The 19,557-nt window shown below is 33.7% G+C and overlaps 1 long non-coding RNA gene across 1 annotated transcript in view; it reads right to left on the bottom strand.

The window, feature by feature from the left end:
• Positions 1–1,296: 1,296 nt before the first annotated feature.
• LOC116421593 overlaps positions 1,297–19,557 on the bottom strand; it is a 42,364-nt gene continuing 24,103 nt past the window's right edge. The window contains exon 3 of the long non-coding RNA XR_004232038.1: positions 1,297–1,867. This is a non-coding gene — a long non-coding RNA (uncharacterized LOC116421593). The remainder of the gene's footprint in view (positions 1,868–19,557) is intronic.

Raw genomic sequence — 19,557 nt, 5'->3', positions numbered from 1 at the left:
CAAAGAGATTAAATGACCTGTATAAATTCTAACAGTTGGTATGGATCAGAGATTAGACTTGAAAAGCCTTTTTGTTCATGAAGCTGGTTTTCTATATACCGTGCTAGGCTGTGTCTCAAAATATTATTGCCCTCCAGTTATTTCAGAAATCTTCTCAGTTACTGATTATAGACCTATGCTGAAGGCAAAACTACTGCCTCTTGAGGAAGCTTGGTGGCACAGTAGGTAGAGCACTGTGCCTAGAATCAGGAAGACCTGATTTCAAAACCAGACTTAACTTTGACCCTAGACACGTCACTTAATCTCGGTCTACCTCATCCTCAGCTTTAAAATGGAAATAATAACAGCATTTATTTCACAGGGTCATAGTGAGGATCAAATCAATTAATATTTGTCAAAGCAATTAACACAGAGCTTAGCACATAGAAGGCATTTAATAAATTGTGCTTTTTTTCTATTTCCCACCTCCAACTCCCTTTTTCTGCTTAGTGTACAAAAATTTTGATAGGATACTTTTCCTTATATCAAACCTGAAGTTACCTCTGTATAACTTATACCCATTGCTCCTAGCCCTGTCCTGTAGGTGCAAAAAGGGAGAAAATTTTATTTCATATACATTCATATATTATATGTACACACACACACACACACACACACACACACATATATATATATACTCATGTGAGTGGATAAATAGAAATTCCTTTTCCTCATTATAGTCTTGAACACACACATGTGTTCCCTGATATCATCACTACCTCCCCCAAGTTTAATCTTCTCTTTTTTTCAGAATAAACATTCTTACTTCTTTCAGCTAGTCCTTATATGACATGTACTTGAGTGTTAATCATCCAGGAAGCATTCTACTACATGTTCTTTAATTTAGCAAAGTAGTTGATATTTAAAATTTGAGTGCCTTCATTTCTAGGCACTCAGAAATTGAAAGTAATATGCCAGATGTGGTCTGATTAAGGGAGAGTATAACAAAATTCACAGAGTAAATAGAAGACTGAACCGGGAATTAGGAAGACCTGAGTTCAAATAAGGCTTCAGATACATACAAACTGTATAACTCTGGACAAGTCACTTAACCTCTGTTTGGATCAGTTTCTTCATCTATAAAATAAGGAAAATAATAGTACTTACTTTCCAAGATTGTTGTGAGGATCAAATGAGCTAATAATTATAAATCAATTAACGCAATACCTGGTACATAGGAAATATTAAATATATGTATATATGAGTTATTATTATTCATTGTAAAGGCTTAGCATATATAATATATAATCAGCATATTAATGTTGTTCTCTAGTCCTACATACTATATTTCTCTTAGTGCAACCTGAGACCACATTAGCTTTTTTGGCAGACATCTCACACGGCTAACACATGTTGGACTAAAACCTGCCAGATTAATTAGGAAGTCCAATTCCTACAATTCCAACAATCAGGAAAGGAGTAAAGGACTCAGCATGGCTGACCTGGGCACTTCCTCAAAGTGGAAGTTCTAAGAGGAACTCACCAGTCAGAGGATGAGACCTCTAGGCTTCTAAAGTTTATAAAGCTACTAGAAAAACATGGTGGAAAAGGTAGTGCTGGGAGAGAAGCAAAGGACTAAGTGGGGCTGGGTTGGGCTCTTCCTCAAGCTGTGGTTTCTGGGAGAAACTTGCAGATCAGAGGGGGCATTCTCAGGGACAGCAGGATCTTCCAGAGTGAAAAGGCGACTGGGACAATATGGTGCAGAATCCAGAGAGTCAGGAATGGACCCAGGAGGAAATTGGAAGAGGGTTGAATCAACATCTCACACTTTTACATGAAAGCAGTGGACTTGTTCTTCTTGATCATGGAGGACAAAGCTTGAACCAACCTGAAACAACCAATTTACAGAGAAGAACTTCTGAACTTGAGGTTAAGAGATACTTTTTCACCAGAGTATACCATAGTATAAATACATAATATTTTGTCATTTTGCACAATTATGGAAAATTTCATTAATAAGATAAATTAGATTAAATTATCAAAGAAAAATAGATATTATTTATTATTTTAAAGACTTATGAATGAAATTTATGTAGTTGGAATTTAAAGGGAAAATGGGGGGATAACATTAAATATCTATGATAAAAGTGTCATTCATAAAATCTATAAGGAATTGATTCAAATATATGAAAATAAGAATCATTCTCCAATGGATAAGTGGCAGGAAGATATGGAAAAATAACATTTTTAAGAGGAAGAAATGCAAACTATCAATAACCATCTGAAAAAAAGTTCAAAATCACTAATGAAAATTTTAACAAACTTGAGTTATCTTCTCACATCATTAAACTAGCAAAAAAATCAGAAAACTTATCACTGTTATCACTGGAAGACCTGTCGGAAGATGGCCCTATCAATTCATTGATGATAGAATCATGAATTGGTTCATCTGTTCCAGAAATCAATTTAAAAATATATTCAAGAAAGGTCACTAAATTATTCATACTTTTTTCTTCTTGTCAGAGATGCCATACTTCCATTTATCAAGGAGATTACTGATGGTAAGAAAAGGATCATATGTAAAAGATGCTCATAAGAACATTGTGGAAACAAAAAGCTGAAAACAAAATATATCTTGAACAAATGGAAAAGACTGAATAAATTGTGTTAGAAGTATAATGGAAAATTATTGTACCTCAAGGAAGAATGAAGAATTCTGAGAAATGTGAGTAAATGTGTATGAAGTGATACAATGACAAAAGAACAATTTATTGTGACTTTAACAATAGAAATAAATTCTACATGAAGAGACCAAAATATTCTGACCAAATACACTCGTCTTTGTTAGAACCATTTGGTCAAAATTAAAGAACACTGGCAGGTAGGTGAAGCAATGGATAGAATGCATTGCCTGGAGCCAGGAAGACTCATCTTTCTGTGGTCAGTTCAGGTCTCAGACACTCATAGCTGTGTGACCCTAGATAAGTCACTTAACCCTGTTTCCCTCAATTCCTCATCTACAAAATGAGCTGGAGAAGGAAATGGCAAACCACTTCAGTATCTTTGCCAATAAAACTCCAAATGGGGTCACAAAGAATTGTACATGACTGAAAATGACTGAACAACCACAAAGGATATTCCCTCCTCTCTTTTAGAATCACACTGTGTTTACCCACAGCTACTGAGGCAAATGATGATACTCTGGGACTGGAATCAGGAAGACCAGAATTCAAATCCAGCCTCAAATACTGACTAGCTGCTCGACTCTGAAAGTCATTTAAACCTCATAGATCACTGAGGATCAAATGAGATAGTGTTTGTAAAAAGTGCATAGCACAGTGTGTGACTATCAACAGGCAATTACAACTTCATAAAATCTGTATGAAAGCTACATATGAAAAATTACAAAAGAAATGAGCATACAATAGAAAGCCAAATACGTTTGCATATTTATAACAGTAAAATAAAGGGAGGAGGCGAAAACACAAATCTCCAACTAAAGGCACGTGGCATGAGAGGGAGACAAATGAGAGAAAAGTGCAGTAAATGTAGGAAAAGAACAAAAGCCTTCCCAAAGGGAAGAGTAAGACAATACAAAAGCAACAGTCTTTTCCCTTGAGAATGGCTAGACAATGAAGATATGATAGACCATGCTTATCTACCAGGGTTCTAGTTGCACAAGCAATTTCTCAGTCAGGTGCAGACTGACTGGCGCCTATCTTGACTACCAAGGACACACAGGGAGTCCTACTTGGGATGCAAACAATACAGTATGTTAGCTCAAGGCAAGGGTAGTTGCTATTGAGGGGAAGGCTGTATCCTTCCAGGGGTCCTCAAACTACGGCCCTTGGGCCAGATGCAGCAGCTGTGGACGATTATCCCCCTCACCCAGGGCTATGAAGTTTCTTTATTTAAAGGCCCACAAAACAAAGTTTTTGTTTTTACTATAGTCCGGCCCTCCAACAGTCTGAGGGACAGTAAACTGGCCCCCTATTTAAAAAGTTTGAGGACTCCTTTACACAGTCAGGGTAGATGGGAAAATATGGCAACTCAAAAAGACAAGTTCAAAGAACCCTTTTATATTCGTTAACCTGGCACATAACGAAGATTATATAAATGCTTGGGGAATACATATAGTAAGAGATAATTTCAGTGATGTCAAATATCACATAAATTATATATCAATAAAACTTAAAAATAAAATCAAAGTAAGCTATATCTACTAGATTCCTGTGATCTAACAAGGTTCTAGTAACTTTGTTAAAAAAAAAAAAAGTGAAGTAAGGAAAGTTTAACAAAGTCTAAGAATCATAGAATCTTATTCTCCAAAGGAACCTTAGAGGTCATCCAGATAAATCCAAGTCTTAACAGAAATCCCTTTTTTGACAGCTTTGACAAACAGACATCTGACCTCCTCTGGGGGGCTTCCAGGAATAAGAAGCCTACTGCTTGCCAAAGCAATCCATCCCCACTCAAGACAGCTATAACAGTTATGCTGTTTTGCCTTATATCAAACTTAAATCTCTCTCTGTACAACTTCTACATACTGCTTCAATACTGTCCTTTGAGGTTACTCGAACATGCATAATCACTCTTTAACATGACAGCCTTTCAGATAGAAAACAATACAAAATATGATTCAAAGTTGGAAGAGAATGCAGAGGTCATCTAGTTCAAGAGTGCTTCATCTTTTTTTGACGTAGATGAAATGATATGCTGGTAAATGTTTAACAATTGGCTTTCCCCTCCCAACCCCAACTAAGAAAATATATACATATAAAGAGATTTTAAAGTTTAATCTGCATAATTAACATTTTTTCTCTTTTATTTTCTTCAATCTAGACAATAAATCAAGCTTTGATTTATAATGTTTGCTGACTTCAGTAATATAAACATTCATGCTGAAATTTTAACATTCAGCTCTTGCCAACCACCAAGAGCTGGTTATAGAACACAAACCTGTGCATGGACCCTTTTAGCAATTTTGTGGAAAATGCATAAGTTTATAAAGGAAAGTAGTTCTAGTGAGAAGAGTGTGTATGTGTGTGTATACATATAAACACACATATATGCATACATGCATACTAATATACATACACCAAGTTCATGGATTGCAGTATAGAAACCCCTAATCTAATCAATTATTTTATTTTACAGCTAAGTCAAAGATATTAATACTTGTGCTAGTCAGTGACAGAGGTAAAATTAAAATAAATATAATAATAATATATAATATAATAATATATAATAATAAAGCTTACATTTACCTAAAATTTATATTTATACAAATAAGTTTATACTTATCTAGTATTTACAGGAACTGCTACATTGGTTTCATAAACAATAATATGTTTGATTAATTTAATGTCAGTACATTAAAACAGGTTAAATACATTTTTAAAATTTAATTAATGCTTCTTTTTAAAAAATTGATGGTCATTTCCCAGTGAAATTCATAGACATGTAATAAAGAAAAATAATAAAGTAAAATCAATCTCAAATTGGTCATATTAGACAATGTTCAACATTCTGCACTCATACTACTCCCCCCACAAGTTTACCAATAGGAGACAAATATGTTTTATCACCTATTCTCTAGGACCAAGACTGATCATTATAATTGATCTGAGCTCAATATTGTAGTTTTTTCATTTAAATTATTTTGTCATTGTTTATATTATTCCCTATGTAGTGCTTTAGTCACTGAATCATTTCATATAACTCTTCCTATATTTCTCTTAATTTTTCATATTTTTGGTTTCTTATGGTACAATAACATTATACATCACAATTTGTTCAGTTATTCTTCAAATGATAGAAACTTGCTTTATTTCCAGTCTTTTACTTCCACAAAGAGTGTTTCTATGAATATTTTGATGAATAATTCTGTCATATGCCCAATAGTGGGTTCTCACATCATTTCATTTCATTTACCGGAATGTTTGGACCAATTCACAGCTCTATTAACATTGTATTAGTGTTCCTGTGCTCCAAAGCTCCTCTAACACTGACTACTTGCTTTTTTATAATCTTTATTACTTAGAGAGTTATGCACTGAAAGATCACAGTTGTTTTCATTTGCATTTCTCATTAAGTGGATTGTCGATGGTTGCAAACGTTTTTAAAATGTCAGTCAAAATTTCCAGATGCTCAGTGCAGTTACCTTCCTATTTTATCCACTATTTCTGATTTTTTCTTTTGTTTGTTTATTTTTATATGGTTCGTACTTTTTTTAACAAAAAAAAGTGAAGTTAAATTTGTTTATCTACTAAATTAAATAGACAGTATATCAGAAAGAGCCTTTGATTTAGAACCAAAAGTTCTAGAACTGACTCTCAGCTTTGTTACTTATTGCCTCTGCGATAATGAACAAGACTACCCATTTTTCTTGTCCTCAGTTTTTTCATCTGTGAAATGAGAACGTTGGACCAAATGAGGTCTCATGTCCTTTCCAACACTAAAATCTTTTGTTCAGAAATACTTGATGACAGCCACCACATCTGCCCTAAATTTTCTATTCAGTTTCTAGGTGGAAAAATTGTCTATACTTAGTGCCTCCACTTTCCCACCATCCAGCCTCTCCCTGACTTCATGCAAGCTAACTACCACTCCTACTTCACTATTTAAAATTATCTCTCAAATCAGCAGAAAGAATAAGAAAGAAATTAAATTCAAAATAATTATAGAGTGTATAAAATATTTGGGAGCCTACCACCAAAACACATGGAAAAACCATGAATATAACTATGCTGTACAAAATGAATATCATACAAATACAAAAACACACCACAAAAGTAAGGATAGACCTAAATAATCAGAGAAATATTGATACCTTCTGGCCAGGTCATCCCAAGCTATTCAAAATGACAATACGACTGAAATTAATTTATTCTTTCAATGCCTACCAATCAAACTACCAAAGGATTATTTTGCAAACCTGCAAGCAATCATAACAAAATTCACTTAGAGGAACAAAAGGCCAAAAATATCAAGTGAAATAGCAGAGAGAAAGTGGGGATAAAGGTACTTAATGGCAGCAGATATCAAATAATACAAGAAAGCAGTAATCATGTAGCCAGAGGAAATAAATGCCTGGAGTCAAGAGAAAGAGCATCTTGTTCCAAGAACAGCAAGGAGGCCAATGTTACTGGATTGAAGAGCACTTGTCAAGGTATACAGTGAAAGAAGGCTAGAAAGGTTGAGAAGAGGGAGCAGGTTATAAAGGGTTTTGAACACCAAACAGAGAGTTTTATATTTGATCCTGGAGGTGATAGGGAGATTATTCAATAGTCGGACATGCTCTTTGGAAAGATCACTTTGACAGCTGAGTGAAGTATGGACTGAAGTGGAAAGAGATTTGTAGCAGGCAGACCAATCAGCAGGCTAATGTAATAGTTCGAGAGTGAGATGATAAGGGTCTGCACTAGGGAATCAGGGAAGGGAATAAGCATTTAAGTGGTATCTACTATGTTATTTTCTCATTTGATCAGTGGCAATGGCAGAGGAGGGAAGGAAGTGCATGTAGGGATTTTACAAAAATCAGATCAATAGGCCTTGGCAACAAATTGGATATTGGGAGACAGGTTGAGAGAAAGTTAAGGGTAGAAAATGTTATCCAGGTGACCCAGGTCATCCAGGAGGATGATGGTACCCTTGATAATAGTAGATAAGTTTATATTGGCAAAGATATCAAAAAAGAAAATAACATTTTGGGGAGAAATTGTGGGAGGAAAGGCAGGGAGATGTTCCGGGGGTCCTCAAATTACAGCCCACAGGCCAGATGCGGCAGCTGAGGAAGATTATCCCCGGCACCCAGCGCTATGAAGTTTCTTTATTTAAAGGCCCACAAAACAAAGTTTTTGTTTTTACTATAGTCTGGCCCTCCAACAGTCTGAGGGACAGTGAACTGGCCCCCTATTTTAAAAAGTTTGAGGACCCCTGTAACATTCTGGAGAGCAATTTGGAGTTCCAAAAGTCATTAACTGTATATACCCTTTGACCCAGTAATATTATTACTAGTATTGTATTGCAGAGGAAAGAATCAGCAAGTACAAATATACGTAGTTTTTATTATAGCAAAGAACAAAAATAAAGTGGTACCCTCAGGGTTTATGTCAACAAATTATGATATGTGCATATAATGAAATATTATTACTAATTTAAGAGAGTGAGTCAAAAAACACAGGAAGAACTGAATGAAGTGATATAACATGAAATGATCAGAATGAGAAGAATGATTTGCACAAATTACCCTAATATTGTAAAGCAAAAATTTGAAAAAGAATCATCAACCATAGTTCCAAAGGATCAATAGTGAAGCATGTTACCCATCACTTGAAAAAAAGATGGTGGATATAAAATTGTTAATGAGATGTAGATTTTCACATTAGGATCAATGTATGGATTTGTTTTGATTGATTACTTTTATAGAAAGAAAGAGAGAGAGAGAGGAAGAAAGAAAGAAAGAAAGAAAGAAAGAAAGAAAGAAAGAAAGAAAGAAAGAAAGAAAGAAAGAAAGAAAGAAAGAAAGAAAGAGAGTTCTCTTTTCTTGATTTTTCTCTGTAGTATTTGGTAATGTTGATTATTGATTCCTCTTAGATACTATCCCCTTCCTTGGCATAGAAAATATACATTCCACTGTTTGCTGACCTCTGCTTCATGAAGCCATCCAACGTTTTTTTAAAATCACTGTTTTTTTTTCTAGATGCTCATTAGCTATTCCCTTAGAACTATATTCTAATTTTTTTCCAAAAATCAATATTAAACTGTTTGGCTTATAATTTGCATGTTCAGTTCTCCACCTTTTTCTTTTTAATTGAGATAATGTTATTTTTTTCTGTCTTGGAACACATTTTCCATTTTTCCATCATCTTTCAAAGGTCCTCAATAGTGGATCAACAGTCTCATCCTCCATGATCTCCCATATTCAAGTCACAAATTATTGACTTTGTTTCTTTAACTGCTTGATCTCACTAGGGAGGACAGCCTGGATTGTTTACCGTTTTCTTTGTCCCTTCTAAATTGGCTTGAGTCCAGAGGTCGGAAATGGAATAGGTGTCAGGAGGACTGCCTCCTGTGGCTATTCCAGACAATTTGAAAAGGGTTCTAATGAATAGAGCGCAAGATAGCTGCTTGGTAATTTCCCCTCCTTGAGAAGCAATTCCCCTTTTTAATTGGGTCATACCCCAATATAAAATTGGTCCAAACATAAAATAGATACCCAAATTGAAATCTCTTTGAAACAATGTCTGTGTGTGTGTTTATATGCATGTGTATGTGTGTATTTACTAATAACATTGATTCATGGTTGTATAACAATGTATGATAGCTATCTGCTAAGGAAAGCATAAAAAGGTTATGATCTGTATCTATTGGAAGAATGTCCACACTGATTAAGTCACAGCATATTAAACAAATAAGTAAATTAATAGTTGATGAGGGCAGGGATCTTTAGCATATAGGTAGAACTACTTAACAATAAAGAGAATAGGTGATTTTCTAAAGTTACACAATATCAACACTAGATCACATGACTCTCAAATCCTAATCCATTCGATGATGGTGAAAATAAGACAGGAAAAAGGAAAGTATAAAGCAAATTCAGCATGCAATTAAGAATAATACAATCATTGTTCCCAAAATAAATACTGGAATTTCTATTTCCTTCACTGAGAGAAAAAAAAAAAAAAAAGAGAAAGGTAACCCTGTAAGATTTTGTCAACTTGAATTTCAAGAATCACATTTCAAATGGCAGAATGCCCAGACCTGCCTGCAACTCCTCGCTAGAAGAAGGTTGGTGAATCTCCCTAAGCTCCACAGAATGCTCTCAGGAAGAGTGACTGGCCCAAATTGTCATAGATATGTGGGGGAAAGGCTGAAGAAACAGAATTCCTATTAAATAGCCTATCTATTATTCAGGGAGGGCAAGGGGGACTTCTTTTCAGGTATTGAAATTTCAACATTACTGCCAAGAGCTGTGCAGTCCTTCTGTAACATAAAAATTGGATGCAGTACCTAGATATTAGGAGTAATTACTGAAATAAAAAGCTACCAGATAGTAGATTTATTTTGTGCATAGTAGGAAAGGTAAACAGTAATGTCTTTCTCTAGGGGCAGCCTGTTGATCTCTCCAATATCCCACTTCTCCCCTATATGGACTTGGCTTATCCCAGGTACCAAAATTGTCAATTACAGCTCATCAAAGCAACTTCAGAATAAATTACCTTTTTTGATAAGTATTCAGTGTATTAATAGGAAAGATAAACAACCAAATATTTTTAAAATTTAATCATTAGTTTAAACCCATTAGAATTTAATTAATAGCTACTATTGGATTTTAAAACCTTTATTTCAATAAAATTATAGATACTGTTTTAACATCACTTTATTTCCCAATGTATAGCACCCTTTCATACTTCCAAAGAGATCTGTCCTGCAACAAAGAAAAAACAGGGAAAATTCCCAACAGTTCAGCCAAACTAAACAGCATATTGAAAGAATGACATTGTATAAAGTGTTTTAGAGACAATGTTCCACAAACACAATTCCACATCTTTGCAAAGAAGTGAGGAAGGTTCCCTTACTTTGATCTTTGTAGCCTCAGTTTCTTATCCCACAGGGTTGTTATGAGGACCAAATAAGATTCAATTAAAATAACAAGTGTAAAGTATTTTGCAAACCTTAAAGAACTACCTAAATGCTAACAGTCATAATTATTGGTACTATTTTTCTTGTTATAACAGGGACCAAACTTGATCATTATTTTTTGTTATTGTTCAGTTGTTTCTGTCATGTTCAGCTCTTCAAGAGGTTTTTTTTGACAAAAGATACTAGAAAAAAATATGTGATTTCCTTCTCTATATCAGGATGAGGAAACAGATGAAGAAACTGAGTTACCCAAAGTAACAAAGCTAGTAGGTGTCTGAGACCAAATCTGAACTCAAGAAGATGAGAATTCCTGACTCCAGATTATCTACTATGACACCTAGCTACCTTTGATCATTAAAATTTCATATTCAATTCCAATTATTATACCATGGTTATTCCATCTTTATTATTATAATCATTGTGTGTGTGTGTATATATATATATATATGGATGTGTGTATGTGTATATTATTTATATACATGTATACATAGGTTCTACTTTATTTCTTATCATCTTATCTTCCACTCTCTACATTCATCAAAATCACTATTTCCCCCAGCAGTTATATTCCACTACATTAATGTACACAATTTTTTTAAATTTTTATTTCTAGTTTTTAAAATGTTTTAAATTTCTCTAGTTCTCTGAGTCAAAAGATAAAGAAATTTTATTTGTGTAATTCCAAATTGCTTTCCAGAATGATTGGAATCATTCACAATTCCTTCAATAATACATTAGTGTTCCCCTCTAACATTAATTGTGTTCTCTTTTTTCAGTGTTATCAATTGCTGGGTTTGAGAAAAAAAATCTCAGAATTGTTTTTATCTATATTTCTCTTATTATTAGATATCTAAAACATCCTTTCAAAAATTGTTAATAGATTATAAATCTTCATTTAAGAACTATTTATTCATGTCCTTTGAAATATTTTTTCTCTCATATATTTGTATGAGTTCCTTATATGTCTTAGTTATGAGACATAGTCAATTCTCAACATTCAAGTTTAACTTTCATGAATTCAAGCATTTGCATGATTTTATTAGTAACTTCATTTCCACTTTTGCATTGGCAATCAAGCACATTCATGGTTATGCAAAGTAGAGGAGGAAAAAATGACTCTGCCACTCACAGTTACCAAGCTTGAAGGATGGCTTGCCATAATCAACCAGCTGACTAGAGACACTGAAGCTGCTGCTTCATCTATTATAGCCTCAAGGTTAAATATCAATTCATGTCTGCTATAATGAAACCTTTAAGGATCTCAAACCACAATATTCCCTTTTTCTCTTTATTTTATTCATTTTGTTCATACAAAAAAATAATTTTGTGTAATTGCAATTCTCTATTTTATCTTAAGTACTTACCTCTTATTATTTGCCTCAGTCATACCACTGAAATATACCTAATCTAGTTCTCTCATTTTTTGAATGATAAGAAATGAGTTTTATATTCAAGTCACATCTATTTTGAGCTTATTGTTGTATATGGTTTGAAATGCTGGTCTAACTCTAATTTCTGCCAGATTGCTTTCTGGTTTTCTCAGCAATTCATGTCAAAGAAGGAACATTTTTTTAAACCTATAATATATATTTTCATATTTGTTAAACACTGTGCTAATGAATTCAATTATTTCTGATTTTTTTTCTTTAGTCATTTTTGCTGATTTACTTTTCTGGTTTTAGTCAATAGTTTTAATAAGTACTGCTCTATGAGATAGTTTGGAATCTGGAAGAGATATTCTCTTCTACAATTCTCTTTCTTTGCTTTATCCTTCCTAGGGATTATGTATTAAGACTATATTTGACTCACAAAAGTATTGTGGTAGAATACTTCTTTCTGAAATTTTTGGACAATAGTTTTTGTAATATAGGTATTACTTATTCTTTAAAGGTTTGCTATAATTACCTTATATGTCTATCTGGACCTGATTTTTTTTCTTAGTTCCTATTTTGTAGTTCAATTTCCTTTTCTGCAATTGGATTAATAATTCTGGCATTCTGTTAGTATGGATATTCTATATTTTTATAGATAATCCTCTTTTTTCTTTTGCATTATCCAATTTGGCATATAACTGCATATATTGGGTTTTAATAATTGTCCTTTTATTTTGTGAATTTTATTTCCCTCCTTTTTAAAATTATTTTGTTCAAAATTTTAGCATTTTTGTTAGTCTTTATAAAGAACCAGATATTATATTTGTTTATCATTTCTGTAGCTTATTTGGTTTCTATCATATCCAGTTCTACTCTAATTTTCAACATGTTCTTTTTTGTGGTTATTTGGAGTTTAATTATTTGTTAGATTTCTGATTTTTATTGCATATTTCCTAGTGACATAATTTTTCTCCTGAGGACAGCTGTAGCTGAATTTGGAAACTTTGGCATGCTGTGTAGTTTTTAATCCATTATCTTTAACACAATTAGTAACTTTGTTTATGATTTGTTCTTTTTCCCAATCATTATTCAAGATTTCACTACTAAGTTTCCATTTAACTTTATGCCCTTTGCTTGTGTTCCCTTCTTTGATAATTATTTTATCTTATTATGATCTGAAAAGTACTATATATGTGCTTAATATTTCTGTTTTTTAAAAATTTTTGCCATTTTTGTGTGTGAGTCTATTTTTGTAAAGATGATACATATTACTAATATTATATCTAAATATATTGTGTATACATATATATATATGTATAATATAGTTCCCATTCAGAAGATGCAATGTCTTTTTACTCTAAATTCTTTACATTTGATGAATTTTTTTCTTTATCTTTTTATTGGATTTATGAACTCTGAAAGATGAATATTAAAGTACCCTATATTTCTGTGTTACTGTTTATGTCTATTTTGAAAGTAAGCTAAACTTTCCAGTATGAATTTATTTCTTATTTAATCTCTTTGTGTTCTTCACAAGGCTTCTGAAGTACTGGATTTGAGCTTTCTCTTCTAATCAGTTTCTATATTATTATTTTTATAGGTCTTTGTTCTATTGTGCCTCACCCTTAAAGGTATCAACTTGTGAGGAAAGTAATGTGGAATAAAGTAGAACCACGAGATAGAAATTAGCCTGTTTCCTCAATAATGTGTTCCAATTCTTCATCCAGCCTGCCTTATGATCATGTCCTCCTGATTATACCATTTCATCTTTAGTTTCATGCTCCCCACTTCTGAATGCCAACTGTCTCTAGAAAATCATACAACTCTTCTCTGACTAAGATGTTGTCCATGGAAACAAAACAATCTCTCAGAGAAGTTAGTGTCCCATTGTACCAATTCTAACCCACAATGAATTCATCATGGGTTTCCTACCTCATACTACAGCCATATACTTCTTCCTCTGTGGATTCACTGTTCAATTTATTTTTTTCCCTACTGTTGACTTGAGACCACTCTTTGAATTTCCAAGATTTAATCTTTTTTTTTCTTCCAACCTTTCCCATTCTCCTAAAGTCTCTCTTTTTTGCAGAGAAACTAAAGGAGTCATCATATTACTATTCACCTGTAAATTCATAGGAGTACATCAGTTATTGCCCTCTGTCACCTACCTCTCTTTTCCCCATTTAGATATCCTCATACTTTAGGTTTCTTCTCACAAAGAACATTGATTCACCTGTAGGGGTCCATAGTGTTTAATGTGGGAAGAATGAATTCTGTCCCTTCAATTTCACTTCTCCCATTTCTTTGAGTTCTTACATTTTTATCACTCTGTATATTTTCTTTATCTCTTGATAATCCTGTTTTGATTTTTTATAAATCCCAAGGTCAATCTTCCTTCAATAGCTCTCTCTCTCTCTCTCTCTCTCTCTCTCTCTCTCTCTCTCTCTTTCTCTCTCTGTCTCTCTGTCTCTCTCTCTGTCTCTGTCTCACTTTCTGTCTCTCTGTGTCTCTGTGTCTCTCTGTGTCTCTGAGTCTCTGTGTCTCTCTCCCTCTCTCTCTCTCTCTCTGTGTCTCTCTGTCTGTCTGTCTCTGTCTCTCTGTCTCTTTATCACTCTCTGTCTCTCTGTGTCTCTGTGTCTCTCTGTTTCTCTGTGTGTGTGTGTGTGTGTGTGTGTGTCTGTCTGTCTGTCTGTCTGTCTGTCTCTTTCTCTTCCCCCTACCCTCCTCTTCTCTGTTCAAAACCTCTAAAAGTGGAATAACTTATTTTATTTCTTATTCTTTACTTAGCAATAGTACTTATCTTTCTTGTGTTTCAGTTCTTTGGAATATTTGCAAGTCAAATATTCTACTCACATCTGCTTTGGTTTTGTTGTTGCTGTTGTTGTTGTTGCAGGAATGCCTTAAATGCCTCTTTTGTTGAACATACATCTTTTTTGCATTGATGATTAGACTCAGCCTTGCAGGACATGTCGTTTTCTATTTCAGCTTTAGTTCTTTTTCTTTTCAGAATGTATAAATCCATTCCCCTTTGCAGTTTCTCATGGGTACAGAATAATCTTTTATTATTTGAATTTCCTTTCCTTTATATATGAAAGTCTTCTGACTGCTTGCAGAATTCATTGTTCATCATTGAAATTGCTAAACTTAACCACTTCTTAGGGGTTTGTTTTTGAAGGAGGAGGTTTTTGTTCATTTGTTTCTAGAGACTCTATGGGTTTTCTTGATCCGTGTTTTGATTTCAGAACATAGAAGTTCTGGGCAGTTTTATTATGTTTCCCATATTTTGGCATTCAGGATGTTTTTATTTTTCTGAATCCTCTAGAATACCTAGGACCTTAAATTTAATCTATATATTCTGTTTTTAACTATTTTTCCTTGAAGAATTTATGGATTCTCTTAATGTTACTGCTTTTTGCTTCCCTGCTGCCAGATTTTCCTCCACTTCTGTATTTTTGTGTTCCAATTCTGTTCATAAATCATCCAAATGTTGAAACTCTCCATTCCACATTCCTTTTTTTCCCCTAATTTGACAATTGAGAGATTTTTTTTTAAATCTTCACTAAATTCTCACAAATATACTTAATCCCACTTTTATAGATTTAATTTCTTTCTTGAACTGCTCTGGATTTTCTTGTTATTGTTGTTACATGTTTTCTTGGGAGTTCACAAAATTCCAAATTTCATTAGACTGGTTCACTTTAATTTTCTCTGTGGTATTTGTTAAAAGATTGTTATATTCTCTTTGAGAATTTATTATAAATCCTTTCTTTTGGCTTTGTTGACTTACTTCCTTGTACTCTGAATTTTATTGAGGATTTTCCCATTAAAATCTTTGGTGGTTCACTGATGGTGTGTGTGTGCATATGTTTCCCTGTCACTCATTTTCTGCTTCTTCCCTTTTTGCAGGTGAGTATATCACCAGCTACCAGGTGGCTTCAATCTCCTCCTTGGAGGATTCACTAACATTTCTCTACCAGAAATATTCTTTGGAGATGTATAGGATTGATTCCCAAATATATATAAGTCCCCTTTTCTTTCAGGTCCATTGGACACAACACACACACACACACACACACACACACACACACAAAAAAAAACCATATCTCAATTCTTCCTTTAGTTTTCCTCCTTTCATTTTCTTTTGGGGCTTAATCAGCCTCTTCTACTGTTTTTGTAAGGTATATTGAGGGAAAGGAAGGTATCCCAAATAGATTATATTTTGCCTTGAAGGTCTAAAACCTAGGAATAGGTTCCAAACAGAAATCAGCACATCTTTAGCCTTTCCCTCTTTTCTGATATCAAGGCAATACTGGTATACAGGTAGAAGAGAGATGTCACTGAGGTATAAGTAGTATGGGGGAGAAAGATTCAAAAAGGGTGCCCTAGTTACAAGTTTTTGAGTCAACTTATGAGAACACTTATGTTCCTGTTGCATCCCATGCAAGCTGATGAGGAAGAAATGCTAAATGAATACTTTTAGAATTATAACTCTCCAGTTTTCATTCATAAGGGTTTTATCCTGTCAAGATACTCTCTCTGATTTGTCCTATAATTGCTTTATATCTTATGCATAGCTTCCCTCCAACAATTTTTTGAATGAATAGAGTTAAAGAGACCTGGATCTACCATCTTGCTCCTTGGTTAGGTATTAAAATCATGAATAAACTCAGTACTCAAGAGAGTCACAGTTTAGAGGAGTCAGGAGATTTCCAAAAAAGTAATTAAACACAAGTTTGTTTTACAGTAGAGAAGCACCCTGTATTCTCTCTTAATCTATGAAAGACGCTTAATTTACTTTTTATTGAAAGAGAGATATTTGTGGGGTTTGAGTATTTGAGACAATATGTCATTATATTTTTTCTCATATCTCCCTCTGGATTTTTGCTTAAGCAAGTTTGGGACTAAACTGTGAATATATCATCAAAATATTTACTTTATATATGTATTTACTTCTTTTGTAGTTTTCTTCAGAGTGTGATGTTGAGTTCAAATGTCTTATCTCAGCATGGGACACAATTATTACTGCCATAATTATAGATCTTTTTATCAATACTATATGATGATCAATAGTAAACTAAATACAGAAGGATAGAATTTCCTATCCTTAAGAAGTTTTTTTAACATTAACAAACCCACAGGAGTTGAAGAGGGGAAGGGAAAGAAGAGAAGAAAGTTAAAGGTCAGAAATCTAAGGAGAAATAGGAGGAAAGAAAGATTAGGACAAGCTATGGTCTATAGGAACAATGTGTCCTTTTGCACCACTCAAAGGAGAGAATAAATCATCAATTGTCTGCCATCTGTGGAAATTCTATTTAATAGGCTGCCATTATATGGATTTGTTTGGCCTGGACAGGGAGGCTTGAGAATTTAATGACTATCCTCTTTTGCCAAAGAAAGAAGTACAGCTGAGATCAGGGCTAAACAAAATGAAACTCACTTCCTTATTCCATATGCTTATGAACCTTAAAAGCATCATACAAATATACAAAAACATACAAAAATAACTATCATTGTAGGGTTGGTGTGAGGATCCAATGAGACAATAATTGTTAAGTATTCAGCACAGTACCTAGAACACAGTAAATGTTATATATATAGTAGTTGTAGTAAAACTTAATAGCAGTAGTAAGTTGTTTTGTGGGTCAAAAAGTATGGGCATGGTAATCTCTTTCTAAGCACACTGTCTAATTGCTTTCCAGAATAGTTGGACAAATTCACAGCTCCACCAACAGAAAAGTCTTCCCTCGCTCCCTCAACCTTGTTTATTCCCTTTGTTTGTCATTTTGCCAATTTGTTCTGAGGAAAAACATCAGAATTATGTTGATTTGCATTTATCTTATTATTACTGATCTATTTAGAACAATTCTTCATATAGTTAATAGTTTACAATTCATTTGAGAACTAATTTTTCATATCCTTCCACAATTATTCATTGGAAAATGGTTCTTGTTCCTAGATATTTGTATTAATTCTCTCTATGTAAATCTCTTACCCTTTGTTATAGGGTTATAGATACTCCACTTAATGGTTTTCCTTTTATCTTAGCATTGGTTTTGCACTAATGACAATGATTTCTTTGCCACAATCTCCAGTACCAATGGCACTTTTATTTATACCCACCATCCCCCCAAATCCATTCACTTTTGAAATGCTTCTAGCTCTCCATTGCCACTTTTAGACTTTTTCTTTCATCACTCAGCCACATCTTCTCCTTTGAGGAACTTTAAATCCAAATTTATCAACAAATCTATATTCTGATAGCTGTTATTTATACACCCCAAGTATATCTTCCTTTCTTAATGGCATTGCCTGGTCACAACCTTTCTCTTACTGCCCCCAACTTCCTTCCCTACTCTAGGGTCTTGAATGCACAAGGTTGTGGTTCCTCATATACTCTAATTCCAATTCTCAATTTATTCAACTTACAACACCTATTATGCTTCATCTCTGCTACCCTCATATATAAATATCCCTGACATTACCATCAACCACAAGAGTTCTGCTTTCATGCTCAAGAAATCTGAAATTACTTCATCTTGTCACAGTATTTTACCTTTTAATATGTCCCTATACCTCACTCTTCCTACTTTTTATTTTCATCATGACTACCATTTATTCCATCCCTTAGTATTATCATACCTCCTCTGGCTATACACTCCTCCCCTCCTAATCTTGATCCATTGGTGAAATACTTTTAGCTCTACAAAATGTCTATTCAAATCTCTTCCTCCTTCATCATATTTACCATAGCATTTTGCCAAACCTTAATCTCATTACTCCTATTATCTACCTCCTTCATTCTTATTCATATAGAAAACATTCAGAACTGGGGAGAATTATAAAACTGTGCTGACACTCTAAATTTAGATTAACTAATGTAACCTAAAATATCACTACAACATAGTCCTGCTGCTACTTCCTATTTGCTTATCTTTTTCATTCATTCCAGCACTTAAGGACATCTAGTGCCAGAGGGTCTTTCTCTGTCACATAAATTCCCTGCATGGGTACCTTACTTTCTAATTTAAGCTTGAGCTGACCCTGGGGTCATTATAACTTTTGTTATTACTTTCTCTTCTCAAAAGCCTTTATGAGTATATACAAAGCAAGTTAGCATGCATCATTTAAAACACTGAATTAATTTCTTCCTTGAATTTTTTTTGCAATGCAAAATTCTATGAAATAGGAAAGTCCATGTCACTCATTGGTATTCAATTTATCACCTCAAAAAAAAAAAAAAAAAGAGCATGCCTCCCAATTTAAGGAATTGTTTTTGTAATTTCTATTCTTATTAGACTTTCTCAGTAAATAATTTCTGTAAAAATTAATTTATGCTAATTGCATTATTGATATTGGAGGAGTATATCTGATGAGGGCCCATGAACAAAAGCAGTAGAATACCTCAAACTTTAAAAGTTATCTGTAGAACCCTGGGGAAAGAAGTCATCAGACATTGTCTAGAGACATTGCCCACCAATATGAAAGGGAGAATGAGTCAGGGGAAGTAGGAAGGATGCTACAACTGAAAAGCTGAGAATGAAATATGGAAAGGTGTTCA

Source organism: Sarcophilus harrisii, chromosome 2, assembly GCF_902635505.1.
Source record: "Sarcophilus harrisii chromosome 2, mSarHar1.11, whole genome shotgun sequence".
Lineage (NCBI taxonomy): Eukaryota > Metazoa > Chordata > Mammalia > Dasyuromorphia > Dasyuridae > Sarcophilus > Sarcophilus harrisii.
The sequence above is the reverse complement of the archived record's forward strand: the minus strand, read 5'-3'. Positions and strand labels throughout refer to the sequence as shown.